The sequence below is a fragment of the Ixodes scapularis genome, unplaced genomic scaffold, assembly GCF_016920785.2.
Source record: "Ixodes scapularis isolate PalLabHiFi unplaced genomic scaffold, ASM1692078v2 PGA_scaffold0__279_contigs__length_252992795, whole genome shotgun sequence".
NCBI lineage: Eukaryota > Metazoa > Arthropoda > Arachnida > Ixodida > Ixodidae > Ixodes > Ixodes scapularis.
Window position 1 is genome coordinate 93004916 of NW_024609835.1, and position 17700 is coordinate 93022615.

General features: G+C 46.7%; 1 pseudogene; it reads left to right on the top strand.

Moving 5' to 3' along the window:
* The first annotated feature begins 2419 nt into the window (after window positions 1–2419).
* Window positions 2420–3084, top strand: LOC115313222 (annotated as a pseudogene).
* Window positions 3085–17700: the final 14616 nt, after the last annotated feature.

A 17700-nucleotide genomic window follows, 5' to 3' on the forward strand; every position in this document is an offset into this window, starting at 1 on the left:
GGTGCCATGCGAAAGATATATTGAGAACATAACATTGGGAAGGACAGCATATTTACTTTTAGAGCGCAGCTCTTAAGCTGGGCACACATGAGCGGTAAACTTTGACGCCGCGCGGCGCTCCGCATGACGCACCACCTGGCGATACGCGGCGATATTTGTGTATCAAGGCACATTCACGCAAAAGCCCGTAGCACGACGCACATAGTTGCTGGGCCACCATTGGCACCGAACGCAGAGTGACTGGCTGTAGTTCGCTCTAAAGACGCGCTATTTATTCCCAAAACGTACACTAAATACTCAGATTAAAATAAAATAAAAAAAAAAACCCACATACGTTCCTGTGCCACCATTATTTTACTATTAAAGCAATAATGTCGAAAAAAACTGAAAGCCGTTTACATCTCCCTGTAACGCCGAATTAGAGCGCAGCTCTGGAGGAGGAGGAGGGAAGGGTACTGATGGGAGAGTATACCCCTCCTCCACCTCCCCTCATTCTTCAATCTCCTCTGGGGGGGAGGGGGTCTGGGGGGGGGGTCACGTGACTTCGGGGGGGGGGGGGGGGGGGCTCGCGCGGTGCATTATGAGACATTTCCCATAATGCACCGCGTGGTTACGCCGACGGCGACGCCAACGCCGACGCCGCTCAAGCCGGAAACGGGCGCCCAAGAGCCGCGCTCTAAAACATTACCACAAAAATCATCTTCACAACACTAGGAACGCCGTGCTTTCTTTTCTTTTCCAACTGACCAAGCTGAAATAAAAATAAAATCGAACTCGTTTCAATGAATAATTGTGTCGACTGTGTAAACATTCATTTAAAGTTTGACATGCAATGTGTCCAACTTCGCTGAGACAACCCGAGGCGCACGGCGGGTCAGTCCTAAAGAAAACATACCGCAAAACGCATACGGACCGCAGAACGCCGAAACGAGACATTCAGGGGTCCGAAGAGGCCCAAATTATCGCAAACCGCTTGTATGAGACGTGACCAGTTGTCATGAGAGAATTGACGCTGTTTGTTCGAAGGTACAAGGAGTTGCTTTACTGACTTTATGCCAAGAAAGTCACACCGAATGCAAAAATTATCAGGTGTTCTGATCGTGATATTGAAATGAGCAGTGACAAAGCGTTGTCCCAGAGCATCGTAAAAACATTATGCATGAGAGTAAATACCTACCAACGCAGTCAAAAATACTAACCCAGCAGAGGAATTTTGAAACACACAACACGTTTCCTCGTCTCCCGGTGGCATCGAATGGCTGGCTCGACTAACCTGACGACGCCAAAGGTCTCTCCTGTACAAAAGGCACCGTCTCGGCATCTACTATACACACCTCGTGTTACCTCCTTCATCGGCTTTGACAGTAACCTTCCGGCAAACAGATTACCTATCTTGAACTCAAACCACCAACAGCCGATCTATTCTGCTTAGAGTCATACCGCCGCTTCTCGGCACCGTTGTTGTTGTTGGGGAAGACTCGCCTGTTGCTAGTTGAGATGGCAATTTAGCAACACCTTTCTTGTGACCCCTGGTAGTTCAAATAACTTCGCAGACAACTAGACTCTCATGACGCGGCCGCCAAAAGCTATCTAAGATCCACCTTGCTCAGCTAATGAGAGAATGGGCATTTCTTTTGCGCTTTGTTTGTTGTTACAGACGCCGCCGGCTTCGCTCCATAGGATAGTTTATGCTTTCGGATTAAAACGAGTGACAGGGAGTCAGATTGCTATCTGCCAGACGCAGAGCGTACGACCCGCAGGGCTTTTCTGCAAAATAGCCCTCAACTCACAGCTATGTGTTGTGACATGGATAAACTCCCACTTGTTCCCAAGTCGTGCAAGCCTGCCTTGCAAGCCCGATTCCACTTCCGGCTTTCAGCCAGTGCGGACGGAACTTTGATTCACTTCCCGAAAGAGGCGGCTGCCGCCCTCGGCAGCGGTGAAACAAATGTTCTTTTTTTGAAAAATGATCGCCGTGTACTTTTGCATGCTCTGCCCACCAGAGAAGCTCCTAAGCTCAGCGTGATTCTTGTTGCTAATTTTTAAGGAAGACCTTAGCGGATTGAAGACGTCCATGAACCGTTGGACAAGGGTGGGAGTTTTGCCGAGGGTAGCTGGCCTGGGGTCCTTCAGGATGAGCCAGGTCTGGCTGTTGTAACTTCGCTCGTTGGAGGCAAAGACTAAGCTTTTGAAAGCAGGTAGCTTGCAAGTAAAGGGCCTTTTCTGCCATACTGCATACCCAAGCCAGAGGGAGCTGCGCATCAAGCTCCATTGGGTCACGTTCCACGTTCCAGGGGTCAAGGTGCGTTGTTCTTTTGAGCAATCGGGCTTGGTCAACGAGATCTTCCAGAAAAAGTGGAAAGCGCCTGGCTTTGTCGACGTCGAGTCCATCACGCTGGTGGTGCGGATGACGCTGAAAAAGAGCGTTACCCTGAAGAGCCTGCCACACCAGCTGCGGCTCTTTTGTAGGAACATCCTGGTAGTCGTCACCTGTCTTGTGCCGATCTGCCTCCAGTGTCACTGAGCGGGACAGATACGCCGAGACTGCAGGGTGCGCCAGTGTAACCTTTGCCAGGCCTTCGGAGACGAGGCCTCGTCATGCTTGAAGACGTACACCCGCGTCACTACCGAAAATTCCACCGTGGCGTCGGACGCCGTTGAAGTTGAGAGAACAGCGACAGTGACGACGCCGACAGAGCAGCAAACCCAGGACGGGCCCGTAGATAGCGGCAGAGTCTGTAACGAAGCGACACTAAGACCCTCGCCCAGGGTATCAAAAGATAAGGCGGCCCTCGAGGTAGTCGAAGATGTCACGGCCGGCAAGCTGACGGAGACTCGAGACGTCCCACCGGCAACCGCCTTGCCAGAGGACGATGACAGCTAGGACCAGGTCGACGACGACGTCGGGACTAACGTTCATGACGATGTCAAGGTCAAGGGTGACGACGGCGGCAAGTGCAAGCAGGGTGAGGTGGCGTCTACGGCAGGCTTATAGACGCAGAGACCGGAACGGCGTGGCGACGGCACATTGGCATAGGCTCCAACACCGCCGACAGGGAACTGCGATGCCTCGGGCTCGAGTGAGTTGCCAAAGGGGACTTAACCGCGAACGGTCGAGGTCCTGCAAGTGGAGGGAGGAGCAACCAAAGTGAGTTGTCACAGCCTTAACTAATTGTGTGGGCGTTTCCTTTTTTGGCGACATTTTGAACGGCTGCATGCTGAAGAAATGGCCTGAAGATGAATTCTCTTTCCAGGGACGAAAGCGTTTACGCTGAGTGTAATAAAAAGACAGTAAATTCTAGAATTGCTAGACTGATCACTGTTGCACCGCTTTTTGTTTTTGTAACAGCCGTGCAGTTGTCTGGATCGAGAAGCACGCCGCCCGCTTCACCGGCTGTGTGCGTTTTGTCCCTCGTGCTGTTTACCAGTATGTCTTTGTATGAAGTAGTGAAATTCTATGGGCTCCTGAGTATGTTTTGAACCCTTATAGTAGCTGCGCCGCTTTGTCCCAAAACGCCCTGTTCTGGCGGTTGCATGTTTCTTTGGGCGCCACGTCGATCAAAAATCTACATTTTGGTTGCTACACGCTACTACAAGCCACCGTGCTGCAGGTTGCCACGCGAGATTACACATTGTCTCACCTGGGTATTGACTATTGTTAGCGGCAAATAATAAAAACGTGAGCTAAGTGTTCGGATTAGGGCACGCCTGCACGGGCTTGGGCGTACCCGAAAGCCCGGGCTGGGTAAGACGCTTGCCTGGCGGGCCCAGGCCGGGCTCAGGCTTGCACGATGACGGGCTTGGTCGGGGTCCGGCCGTCCTCGCGGTGCGAGACCGTGACGACAGCGGCGTCCGTTGAAATCGACGTCTCGATTGTCTCAGCAACATCTATAGCGGACTAATGTGCGCCTGTGATTCATTACATACTTTCTTCTTAGTTCTTGTTAATGCCGTTCGCCTAGTTCTCAGAATAAAAAAATAAAAAGATCGAGGTTGGTTTTGTCAAATTCTTCATTTCCGCGGCCCCAAAATTTCATGAATTTGCATATTCGTGGCTTTACAATAGACGTAGTATTCGGCGTTTTTGTTTTAAATCAATAAAAGTATGCCAAATTCATTTTCAGAATTTCGGTCTGACCTGAAAAACGTCAGTATTTAAGACCAGAATGGCACTTCAGGAGCCGGGGATTCTGTCATCGCACGTAACCTAGTAGTCAAGTACCTTATCTACGCGACCTACGGGGTCAACCTTTCTCGACCAACCCAGTAGGCTAACTCCCAAAGAGAGCGTGATCCCTTCTCGTAACTCTCAGCCGGGCAAACGCTGTTCAAAGCGCCAAACTTCTTGCTCGGTGCGGCGCGCCTTGCAACAGCAGTTCAAAATACGGCAGCAGCAGACAAGGACGATGACGCTTCAAACAGTATTTCCGAATCTAGGCGTCATCTGCCGAAAGTGACGTGTGTCACCGCTTGTCTTAGAAGGGATCACGCTGTCCGTGGAAGTTTGGTAACTGAGTTGATCGAGTAACGTTGGACGGGGCAGCACTCTTTAGGGAGTATTCGGGTTAATTGTGGATGCAATCGTCATTCCCCTCCATGGCTCAGTCTTTGTACGTCAAGTTCACTGCTATCGTCCTCTAAAAGTCGAGTTTGGAGCGTTTTCAATGTTTGGAAAATCGTTTCATTTCACTTGTTTGTTTTGTTGTTGGGGAGGGGACATAATTTTGTTTCAATTGCCGGAAAACACCAAAAGCTGTTATAACACATCTTCTCAAGTTTCTCTCTGTTTACATTAAAGCAGCTTCGAAAATCCTATAAACGTGAAAAACAAAAAAGCGTGCCAAAGGATACGATTTGATTTTCTCGATTTATAATTGCTGCCTCGGCGGAAGTGTTAACCAAGGTTATGAATCCAGAAGTGCTGCAGCGGGACGATTCATCCAGATATTTGTCGAATTGAACCTTGAACAAACTTGCTTGAAAAGGGTGATGTTATTCACTACATATTCACCAGAAGGACCAGTAAGATTTCGTCTAAAAGAATTTTGACCGCTAAAAAGTAAAAATTTTATTTCTAAATAAAAACAGAAAATAAGTATGCCGAATTAAAACAATATATATATATATACATATATATATATATATATATATATATATATATATATATATATATATATATATATAGATATATATATATATGTATTTATAAAACGAAAACGCGGAACCCTAACTATAGGCCTGTCAAATTTGTGTTGGCATTAATATAACCTGCACTCCTCATAGCTCCGGCATGTTGTTGTAGAGTCTGGCTAAAAGGAAACTCCGTTGCTTCTCGTTAGAAAAGCAGCATCGACATTCGTCCCAGATTTCAGACTCTACGAGTTGATCGACTTCCAAGTTGAGGAGCTAAAAGTGTTGCCTGCTTCTCATTTGAGGGACATCCATGCATATGTTCCCTACAGCCTCATGAACTGCCCTGTCATCAGAATAGACTTCGCACTTGTTCGACAATTGTCAAGGTATAATAATGATGGTTTATTTAAAATTAACCTGAATCTCGGGTGCAAGTAAACATTCAAACAAAACTTCCACATTCAAGCACACCTAACTATAAATTAAGGCTGATCAGAAAACGTATGTGAACTTTTTGGCCCTTTCAGGAACGCGCTTTAATGTAGTGCCTTCCTTTATACCTTCATGGCCCTAAGTGATTGACCATGCATGTCCTACAAACAACTAGGCGCCGGGAATCAAGCAAGCATCTGTTTTTACAGCCACACCCATAATGTATCCATCTTTAGATAGTTTTCTTCGATACCTCAGCTTTTCGATAATATTATAATATTAATGAGAATAAGAATATAAATAATAAGTATAATATATTTTTTGCAGGTGCTTTAAGTACATCAGTGCACAATAGCGGGACCATCAAAACCATAAAGGCTTGTAAGACTAGTCCCTAAGATATTAAATTCAATACGCACCTAGATTGAAATAAGAAAAGGCCGAGAGCCGGAACGCATGACAAAAAAGATAATATGTGCAAGCAGAGATCCAGAAACGCGTGACAAAAAGGGATTATGTACAGGCAGAGCACGCGGCACAATGCACAGAGATCACGGAAAGTGAAAAGAGCCGAATAAAATTGTATGGACACATAAATAGAATATTACATGCCTGAACAAAAAAGCTCTCAGTTGACGTTTCAAAACTCCTCGAGATGTGACATCAATTAGCGCAGAGGGAAAGTTATTAAAAATGTGAGGTACGTAATATAGACGAATGCATTTCCCAAAATGTGTGTTGATGTGCATCGACGTAAAGGGTGTCGGATCTTGAAGGGCCGGACGTACGTTGGTTTTTTTTTTTTTTTTAAAGTGTTACCCCAAATAGAGTCCGATTATTACAGTGTGACGAAATAGTGCTCGAAATTTCGGTAGAGAGAGGTCATTAAACAGGTTATCAGATGGTTGGACACTCGAGCCAAATGCCAACCTCCGAAAAATGCTTTTAAGTAAAAAGTTCACTTGAGAGTCTAATTGGTCCGCGCACTGTCCGAACACAGTTATCCCATACCTAAGTATGCTACCATGAATAAAAACGTGGCAAGGTGCCTGAGAAAGCACAAAAGAAGCGACTAACGAACGAAGGTTTAGGATTCTCCTCTGAGACTCCTGTTTCTGTAAACGAGCATCTGAGTCTGAACGTAAAGAAGCTGCTTGGTACGGACACTGCGAAGAAACGCTACGTCGGATGGAAATATGTCGGTGAGAAACGGCATGATTTTCGTCCTTAAATCTTGTACTACGGATGTTGTGTCAATAGAACATAACGATGATCTCGTCAAATTCTGCGGAGATGAAACTGCTGCGTAATTTTAATTCAATGTTTTTTTTTTTTTTGCTGAAGAAGGGCAGCATTTGATTTATTGTTGTCACAAGATGTATGTAATGATGCAGGTAAAACAACGTGCTTTTTTAACTGTTTATATGGTTACGAATGAAGCTGGATGATTTTATGTTCTTTCAGTCATTTCAATGCTCGTTCGATGCCATATTGCTCGGGAAAACCTGGTACCGAGACGATACAGACTTTTTTTTTATTCTTCCTCGAAATAATAATCCTTATCAAAATCGTCTTTCTGAACGTGTGGGACAATTGGTGGACATGAACTTGTTACTGAACTCGCGTCTATTGCAGATGTTTATAAAATCTTATGTGTAAAGCAGAGCCTTCCCATTTTGGCTCTTATTGCCCACCCGTCCAGCGGAATTGTTGCAAGAGTTGGAATTTTTCGCTAAATTGCTCTGCTGTGGAAACGAATGCCAATATAATATTTTGTAGGCGGAGACTTACATATAAATTTGTTCGATGACACCCCAAACACTGCCGACTTGCTATTACTATCAACAGCAAATACCTTTGTTAACGTAAGCACTCACCCGACGCGCACTGCACGATCTACTTCAACATGAATTGAGTTATTCATTACGGACTATAACAAGGAGAAGGTCAAGGCTGGTGTTATAAGTTCGGAAATTAGTGACCATCTGCCCATATTTATGCTTGTTGACACAATACGAGAAACACGTAAGCGTGACTTAACTACTGTGACCTAGACACAGTAGTTAAGCCCACCAGCCGCATTAGATAATTTTAAGCAGAAATTAATGACAATTGATTGGGCGGATATATTCCACTCTGCCGACTTGGATCTTGTGTGCAATACGTTTCTTGAAATATTTAAGCGAGTTTAGTTTGAACGTTTCCTAGATACGACCGTCACACTTTTTCAAAACCCACAAAAGCCTTGGATGATCTTGGAGCTTTAAAAAAAAATACTCTGAAAAAGTCGGCTTTATAAACTCTTTCTCGCTACTCGTGAGGCAACAGCATTAGCCCAATTCAAAGAGTACAGAAACAAATTCACTATGGAAGTTGGAGAGGTCTACAAATATATATATATATACCTATATATTTCTCTAGTTTAATTGATGCCGAATGCTCACTAAAAGAGCGATATATTATCTCTAAGAATGAATGGCATGTTTATTGCGTCTTAGTAAATTCATAGAATTTAAAATCTACGATATAATGGCGAGGTCTTAAGTGGTTCAAATTTGCCAAATATTGTTAAAAAATTTTTTTCTAAGCATATGTTGCTGCATTGAAAACGCTAAAGCGCCCTAAAATATAAGGCCAATCGGGGAATCATTGTTTGCTCCCCAACTGATGAAATCTACATTTGTTCCTCTGTTGCGTGCCTTAATAATAGTCGTAGCCGTGATGGAATGACTTGCAACTTAAACCAATAAAATATGCAACAGACATTATCACTCCATGTCTAGCGTACATATGAATTTTTGTAATGTCATCTGGTACTTCCCCCCAAAAAATGCAAACAGCAAAAGTTATGGCTTTGTTAAAAGCAGGGAACAAAAATTAATTCGGAAACTGCCGTCCTATATTTATAGTTCCTGTGTTTTCAAAAGATTTGGAAAACATCATTCAGTCCGGTATTCTAGGTTTTCTGATAAAAGACTGCATAATCTGAGAATGACAATTTTCATTGAAGAAAAAAAATAGATCAACACGAACTATGTAACTAATTAAAAATGAAGAGATACTCAAAAACTTCGAAGAAAAAACTTTGATGCTTGGGGTATTTTCAGACTTCAGTAAAGCGTTTGATTTGCATTATTGATTTCATTTTGTTAGATAAATTATTCCTTATGGCATTCCCGACATTTTGCTAGCCCTAAATAAATCGTATTTAAATTTTCGCTTTCAATTTGTACAAAAAATTATGTAATATAAATCCCTTTAACATATTATGAGGAGTCCCGTAGGGAATTATCCTGGAGCAACTTCTTTTCTTCTTATAAATTAATAATATGACCATTGATTAAAATTGCAGATGCTTAATCTACATGGGTGACTCGAGTATATTCTTTTCAGCCAAATCCAAAGACCTTATAAGTCCAGTCACTGCGTATTTCTTTAATTAAGAGCTAGGGCTGAACTAAATTGTTTAAAATCAAAGTATATAACAACATAATAATGTGCCGCCCACGTGGTTATGTTGAAAGGCTCAAAGATCTCTTGAAATTTACGTCATTCAACATTAAATTTCAAAAAAGCATCAAAACGCTCGGAATTTTTCTTTCTATGTTGATATGCTCTGTAATAATCACGTCAATTACCGTTGCTGTTGTTTAGGAACATTCCTAGAAACGATTATTAATCACGAATTTGCTTCTTCGACTGGCGTAAAGAAGCTTTTTATCTAAGTCGTTATTTTTTTCTAATTTGTTACTGCCACTTAGTCTGGTGCAAAGCCACCCTGCTTCAGTTAAAATAAAATACATTTATAACAAAGAAGTAATTAGAATGCTTGCAAATGTTTCCTACACCCACCATAGACAATCAATGTTTAAATTATAAAAATACTCAACATGCACCAAATTTAGAATATTCTTTTATCAATTGCTTATAAGTGTGCGGAATATGGATCTTTTAGTACAATTATTTGATTTACTTGATTTAAAAGGGCGACCTAAATATTCTTCTTCTAGACAAATAATGAAAAACATAAAATAAGTTATACTTTACCTTTTTCTTGAATGATTATTTTGATAGAAGTATACATGTCCTGTGAACGTTTCATTGTACCATTGCAGTGTTCATTTAATACGTATAAATAGGCGCGCACATTTTACTGAACGCGTTTTATTGTCTATGCTGTCGCAGCTGCTGAAGAGGGGGGGGGGGCGGAGCTCCGTCAAGCTGTATCTCTGCAGCTTTTTCTCCGGCCTCACCACATATATCTGTGTGGTGAATCAATGAACTTTATCGTGTCGCATCGTCATATCGTAAAGCGGAAGAAGAAATCACGAAGCACGAAGTGACAACGTAATAGGTTACGCCCGGCACTTATTAAGCTGTCAGCAATTATGCAGTAATCACATCATCACACTGTGCTGCGCGCTATCTTTTTTATCAAGGCTGCTTGTGACCATCTCGCGTCTACACTCTAAAAACGTATGTGCGTCTGCTTTAACGCACACTACTCGGAGAGCCAATCACGGTAACTTACGGAGGCAGCTCAGCGAATGACGATGCCGAAACATACGTTTAGACTTAAAAAAGCAGCCTGAGTTGTGACATTAAGCAATGCAAACGTGACGTTTTGCATTGCTTAATGTCACAACTCAGACTGCGTTTTTTGGTCTAAACGTATGTTTCGGCATCGTCATTCGCTGAGCTGTCTCCGTAAGTTGCCGTGATTGGCTCTCCGAGTGCTGTGCGTTGAAGTATACGCACAGACTTTTTTTAGAGTGTAGGGCCACTAACTCGTCAAACACAAAAATGAAGCTGAAAGTTCGCGAAGCGCCGCGATTGGACGCCGGGGAAAAAAGCGCGGATTCATGGTCGTAATAGTCCAATCAGCGAACTCCACGAACTTTCGGCTTCAACTTTGTGTCTGAGGTGTTTTAGGGCCCTAGACTTAGGCAAATGTCTGCATAAGGACGGCAACGAGTTTATTGGTTATACCGCGACCGGCGGACGTCTGTGAACATTATTGCTGCGCTTTAGTTAAACGCGTGTGTAGGTACGTGCCTTCAAAAAAAAATGGCTGCAGAAACCACTATCGTTTATTGTCTATATGAATTGCAATATCATTGGTCATGAGACACGCGACGCAGCTCACTGTGAATACGACGAAGCAAATTTTGAGTAGACAATTCATTTTATAAGTCATATACGACGCAAACTTTGACGTTAGCTCGACTGCAGCGCGCCGCTTCGAAATTGAGTGATTGCTTCGTTTCTGTGTAATCGTTTCATATTCTGTCTCTGTGCAATCGTTTAATTTTCAAGCTGTTTTCCCACCATCATTGCAGCTTCGTGTGGGTGTGTCTTGTCCTTTCTCTGTGTAATCGTTTGATGCTCAAGATGTTTCCCAGCCATCATTGGCTATGTACCAACTAGCTCAACTAAAACCGATAATTGCTTTGTAGCTTGGGTGCAAATGTGAATGTGTGCGTATGGGTGCTGCGGGTTTATCTGCTTGCGCTGCAGCCATGAGTGTCTGCTGCGTGGCTCGCGCGCAAATGTGACGGTGTGCTGGCTGCCGTTCCGAGTATGCGCGGCGTGGGTTTATCTGCTTGTTAAGAGGACGTCGAGGACGACGTCCTTTAGCACGACGTCAAGGACGACGGCTTGGGCAACCTCTAGGACAACCACTAGGATGATCTCCAGGACGACCTTTAGGACGGCCTCTACGACGACCCCGAGAACGACGTCTATGACGTCGTCGAGGACGACGTCCTAGAGGAAGACGTCAAAGACGTCGTTTCGGACGATTTCGAGGACGACGTCCGCATCCACGCGGCGGTCACGGATGCGGACGTCCTGCGTATGCGAAGGCGCCGCGCGCGCGGCGTATACCCTCATTTCCGTATACGCATAGCACATTCGAGGCCAGATAGCGTATCGTGAAAACCACGGGAAGTAGCTGAAGAATGTTATCGCATTAAGAATATGTTATACCTGAAGCTCTGAAAAGGCGTACTACAAAGGCATACGGGCAAATAACTTTTGATTCCTGCGCATGTTTAAAGTGAGCTTGAAAGGGCTCCTTGATCTATTTGTATACTACCGATATAAAGACCGTCGCCTTATGCAGTTTCCCATTACATGTGCTTCTGCTTAAAAAACAACGTGGGCTAAATATGTCCTAATACAAACCCAAGCTGCGAAAGGTGGAGATTTGTTAAAAAAACATAAAGGTGGTTGTCTTCGTAGAGGCTTTTTGTGTATAAAATTTATATGAACCAATTGGGTAGACTCTTTTCTTTCCAGGGTCTCTTAATTCGCAGCTACCAGAGAGATGGCACATGCCTAGATTTTACCGCGAGACATCTTATGGTATATAGGTTCCTCAGTCTTATATTCTACTCTTTGTTCTAAGGGAATGACCGGTACCTGAATTCCGACTTCAGTGCGTATGTCTGGGGCTTGACGGGCGTTAATTGTGAGGAATGTTTTCGGCAACGCGGCACAAACTTTTATTTTAATTTTACCGTGATGAGCATCATTTTTAACGTGATGGCAGTCTCGGTACTCCGAAATTCTGTCTTTATTAGATATCTTGAAGTTCAGAAATTTTTGTCACGTTGGCTAAAGTTTTTTCAGTTGCGAAAGCTGAAGCAGTAAGGTTCACTGTCGGATATGCATATCAGAACGAATATAATCCAGCGAGGGTACGACATTCTACGAAAGTGATACACTCATAGTAACTTCGAAGACCCGCAGAGTGACGAAAAATATGCTCGATGCTATTCCATTGTCTAAAGTTCGCACCTACTTCACAACGCCCAGAAGTGTCTTCAAATCTGGCGACTAACGCAAGACTCCGCTGCCGAGCGCCGCCGGACTATGGAGGCGAATCCTAACAATCATGCAAAGCAAATACTGAAATTAGCCAGAACGGAGGTGCCGCCTATCTCGACAACTTGTATATGTATTAACAACATTCATATGCTTTCTTCTGACCTGACAAGCAATATATGCTTGTACGTTTATTACTGTTCAGAATAGGTTCACACTTTTGGCTTCTAAGATGTCATAGGTGCGCTCTCAAGCTGCACCTATGACAAACATGATGTGAGAAACCGAAAGATACAAATTTAGACATTCTGACTGAATAACTTTATCTCTTTATGTTGTTGCATAAGCTAAGACATCCATGCGGGTAAGGAGGTCCAACGAGTTCAAGGGTCCACCCGGTCAAGAATTTCATGGTGTACCCGGAGATCAAGTGGATAAAGAGATTCAAACAATCAAGATATCAAGTATCCAAACTTTGACTGGTCAGACCTTCAGCTAACTTGAAATATTTTACTTGTTGGAGCTTCGGCATCAACTTGAACGTTTTGAACTAAACAGCTTTTCTGAGAGAGCACAAGAAATTGAGCTTAAAGAAGCAAGCCATTTTTCTGATAAGATTTTAAAATAATATTCACTCGTACAAATACGATATTTATTTGTTTATTTATTAAAGCTCCCTCAGGGCCCGAAGGCATTACAGAGGGGAGCGGGTTACATCAGTAGAATTCAACAAGATACGATAAGTAACAACCTATGAATGCAAAACAATATGTACATATTAGTGAAACTCTGAAATGTGAACATTGTTAAGGCAATTTTTGAAAGCAACGCTGTCAGATATTGATACCACAGACGCTGGAAGGTGGTTCCACAACACTTTGGTTCGGGGAATGAATGATGTGTGAAAAGTAGTAGTGTTACATGAAGGCACGCCCATCTTGTGTCGGTGATCGAGACGTGGTGATATGTAAAAAGGAGATGCTAATAACTTGTCACGCAAAGTATGATTGTGGTAGTAGATTTCCTGAAACAGGCACAAACGAAAAACTTCTCTACGCGATGCAAGATTAGGCAGGTCCAAACTTGATTTCATGGATGTTACGCTGGCAGTGCGGTGATAATTAGTAAGTATGAATCGGACGGATCTATTTTGAATTGCTTCAACTGCAGATGCTAATACGTCAGTACTGGGGTCCCAAATTGAAGAGGCATATTCTAGTTTGGTGCGAACAAGCGTTTTGTAAAGAAGTAGTTTAAGCGATAAGGGGGCTGCTGAGAAATTTCGTTTTATGAAACCCAGCATACGATTGGCGTTACTTGTTACGTATTGAATACGAGTTTCGCAGGACAGATTAGATGAAATATGAACTCCCAAATATTTGTAGCTTGTTACTTGTTGTAAAGGAGTACGGTTCAGGAAATAACAAGAGACATCACTGTGAAGCCGAGAAACCCTCATAACCTTACATTTGTTAGTGTTAAGCTGCATACGCCATAAGTCACACAATTCAGATACACGGTCAAGGTCACACTGAAGAAAAGAAAGATCGCATTTGTTAGTCACTTCACGTTATATTGCCGCGCGCAAGGCTGAGAAAGCAACGCTCGGTCGCGGTCCTCCAGAAAGCTCCCGTTTATTCATGTACCGCCCGTAACTTCTATCATTTATCCTGCTTTTGTTTTCTAGAAAGTGCGTGTTCATTCTCGCCCCGATCACGCGACGCTCGAACCGCTTTCGCCGAATCTTCGAGATAGCGACGCACTCTAGATAAGAGGCCGCCCGCGACCTTGTCGAGTCAGTCTCGCCCCAGCGCTCGATTCTGCTGACACTCCGACTTCGACGCCCGCGACGCTCTGCTTTCTTCTGTTTCCTTCTTTATTTTTGGCACAAGTTCGCCACATTAAACGTTTATTTATTTCTGTTTATTTCTTGTTTATTGGTCACGAATCACCACCCGTGACATTCTGGTGGAGGTGCGGGGTAACGCATGCCCCTGCCGCGTACCCCTCCGAGGTCCCGCAGTACAAGTCCGGACCCAGCCTCCCGAGGACCCGACGAAGACCAGATCGAGACCCGGTCAAGTCGCCGCATCCGAGGTCTACCCCCGGAACACGAACTTCTGCCGCCCAGGACCAAGCAGCCAACAAAGCCGACGATGGCCAACCAGTCGCCGACGCCCGCCGCTCCTGCCATCGTCTACCTGCCCGCCGCTCCCCGTATGCCGACACCCTTCCACGGCGAGATCCACGAGGATGTCGAAGACTGGATCAAGCACTACGAGCGTGTGGCGCGCCACAACGGGTGGACTGCGGAGCAGTGCCTCCAGAACCTCTACTTTTCGCTGGAGGGTACTGCGAGGTATTGGTTCGAGAATCACGAGGCTTCGCTTACGTCGTGGGACATCTGTGTGGCCGAGTTGCAGCGGACGTTCGCCACCCTACACCGACGGGAGAAGGCAGAAGATCTCCTCCGAATTCGAACGCAGGGCCCCGACGAAAGCGTCACGAGCTTCGTAGAAGATGTCCTCCGCCTGAGCGCCCGTGCCGACCCACGAGCCACAGACGACAAGAAGCTGCGGGTCCTCATGCGCGGGGTGAGAGACGACATCTTTGGAGGCCTCGTGCGCAACCCGCCGGGCACCGTCGAAGCCTTCGTCACCGAGGCGACAAACATCGAGCGCGCCCTCAAAGCGCGCGCTTCCCACTACCAGCGACATCCAAGTCCAAGTGTCGCTGCAACCGCGCTGCTTGGCGGCGAGAACGCTCCTGGTACGGACATCCGCGAAATTATCCGGGAGGTCGTCCGGGAGGAACTCCGCCAGTTGCTGCCAGCCGCAAGTCGTCCAGCGACACTCTCCATTGCCGAGGCTGTGCGCGAAGAAGTGCATCGGGCGCTTCAACCAGAGGTTCCCGTTACCACGGTGGCACCGGAGGAACCGATGTTGAGCTACGCCGCAATGGCCCGACGACCGCCGCAAGCCCCCCGCCAAGCCACGTCGCCACCCCGAAGAGACGCCCCAACGCCGCATTACCCCCGACGACAGGAAGATCAAGCGCACGTTCACCCAGACCGACCTGCGCCGAGGAAGACAGACGTCTGGAGGACGGCCGACCGACGCCCGCTGTGTTACCATTGCGGGGAAGCTGACCATGTGTACCGCCGATGCCCATACCGACGACTCGGGCTGCGTGGATTCCACCCAAGCGACCCGCGTCTCAGGTATGGTGAACGCCCTCGGGAGATCGACGAGTACTTGCGACGACCCCAGTCCCCCGAGCCTGCGTCCCGCCGAGAGTTCCGATCGCCTTCACCACGACGTCCAGCTTCGCCGATGCACCGACCCCGACGTGAAAGCCTGTCGCCCCTTGCTCCACGCCGGGGAAACTAGGCGCGGCAACCCCTGGAGGTGGAGTTGCCGAAGACGACCGACGCCAAGATCCTCCACGAACGTCGGAGGGCCCCCACTGGAACGCTACCGGAGACCGAAACGACGCTCCTGAAACGGTGTCCAACAACCTAAACGTCATCATCGACGGCCACGACGCATCGGCACTCGTGGACACCGGAGCAGACTACTCAGTTTTGAGTGGGAGGCTCTCCCGCCGCCTTCGAAAAGTCACGACGCCGTGGGATGGACATCAAATACGAACCGCCGGTGGGCACCTCATCACTCCAATCGGGCGATGCACCGCTCGCGTCGAGATCCACGGTGAGACGTGCCCTGTAAAGTTCGTCGTTCTGCAAGACTGTTCGAGGGACGTTATCCTCGGAATGGACTTCCTCTGCGAGTATGGCGCCGTCATCGACCTCGGAGCAAACCGGTTGACGCTGCGAAAGCCTGTTTCACCACCGGAGGAACCCAAAGCGACGTCATCTGCGGTCCGAGTCCTCGCCAGCCACGTTAACTTACCGCCGCGGTCGAGTGTTTTCGTACCTGTCGGGATCACCGAAGATTTCTGCGGCGAAGTTCTGCTCGAAGGAAGCCTCCAGTTGCTTCTGGGAAGAGGAATAGGCGTCGCAAGAGGAGTTGCTGAACTTCAGGATGGCCGCACTGTGGTCCTCGTCACGAACTTCCGAAACGAAGCGCAACACCTCACAAAAGGTGCAGCCGTGGGCCAGGTCGAGGAACTCCAAAACTCCGCCGCTGTCGCCGCCATTACTGACGAATTCTCGCCACCTCAGCAAGACAGTGCGTCGCCAGCGCAGCTCGACATTGACCCTAAACTCCCGGGCCCGAAACGACGACAGTTGATTAACCTTCTCGCCGAATACCGCGACTCCTTTGCCACGTCGTCGAAGGTGCGCCAAACCACCGTTGCGAAGCACCGCATCGTTACCGAGGACGACGCGCGCCCTGTGCATCGATCGCCATACAGAGTCTCCGTTAAGGAAAGGCAGGCGATCCAGGAGCAAGTTCAAGAAATGCTGAACGACGACATAATTCAACCTTCAAGCAGTCCTTGGGCCTCTCCAGTCGTACTGGTTAAGAAGAAAGACGGGACGCTTAGGTTCTGTGTAGACTACCGGCAGCTGAACACGGTGACGAAGAAAGACGTCTACCCACTCCCCCGCATCGACGACACTCTAGACCGGCTGCGCCACTCTCGATATTTTTCATCGATGGACCTGAAGAGCGGCTACTGGCAGATCGAAGTCGACGAAAGGGACCGAGAGAAGACAGCCTTCGTCACGCCGGATGAACTGTACGAGTTCAAAGTGATGCCCTTCGGACTGTGCACGGCGCCAGCAACTTTCCAACGTGTCATGGACACCGTACTGGCAGGACTGAAGTGGCAGAGCTGTCTCGTCTACCTCGACGACGTCGTCGTATTTTCCAGCGACTTCGACGAGCACTTGCGACGACTCCGAGCAGTTCTCCAAGCCATACGGACCGCCGGACTCACCCTGAAGCCGTCAAAGTGTCGGTTCGCTTATGACGAACTGAAGTTCCTCGGCCACGTGGTTAGTAACGAAGGTGTCCGCCCAGACCCCGAGAAGACTCGTGCCGTCGCAGCATTTCCAGCGCCAAGAAACAAGAAGGCCGTCCGAAGGTTCCTTGGGCTATGTGCCTACTATCGGCGCTTCGTTCGAGATTTCGCAAGAATTTCCGCACCGCTCACACACCTCACGAAGGACGCCGAGAAGTTCGAATGGGCCGATGAACAGCAGCAGGCATTTGACGAGCTGAAGCGACGACTGCAGACTCCTCCTGTTCTTGGACATTTCGACCAGGATGCGGAAACCGAGATTCACACGGACGCAAGTAACGCAGGGCTTGGCGCGGTTTTGGTTCAAGTACAAGAAGG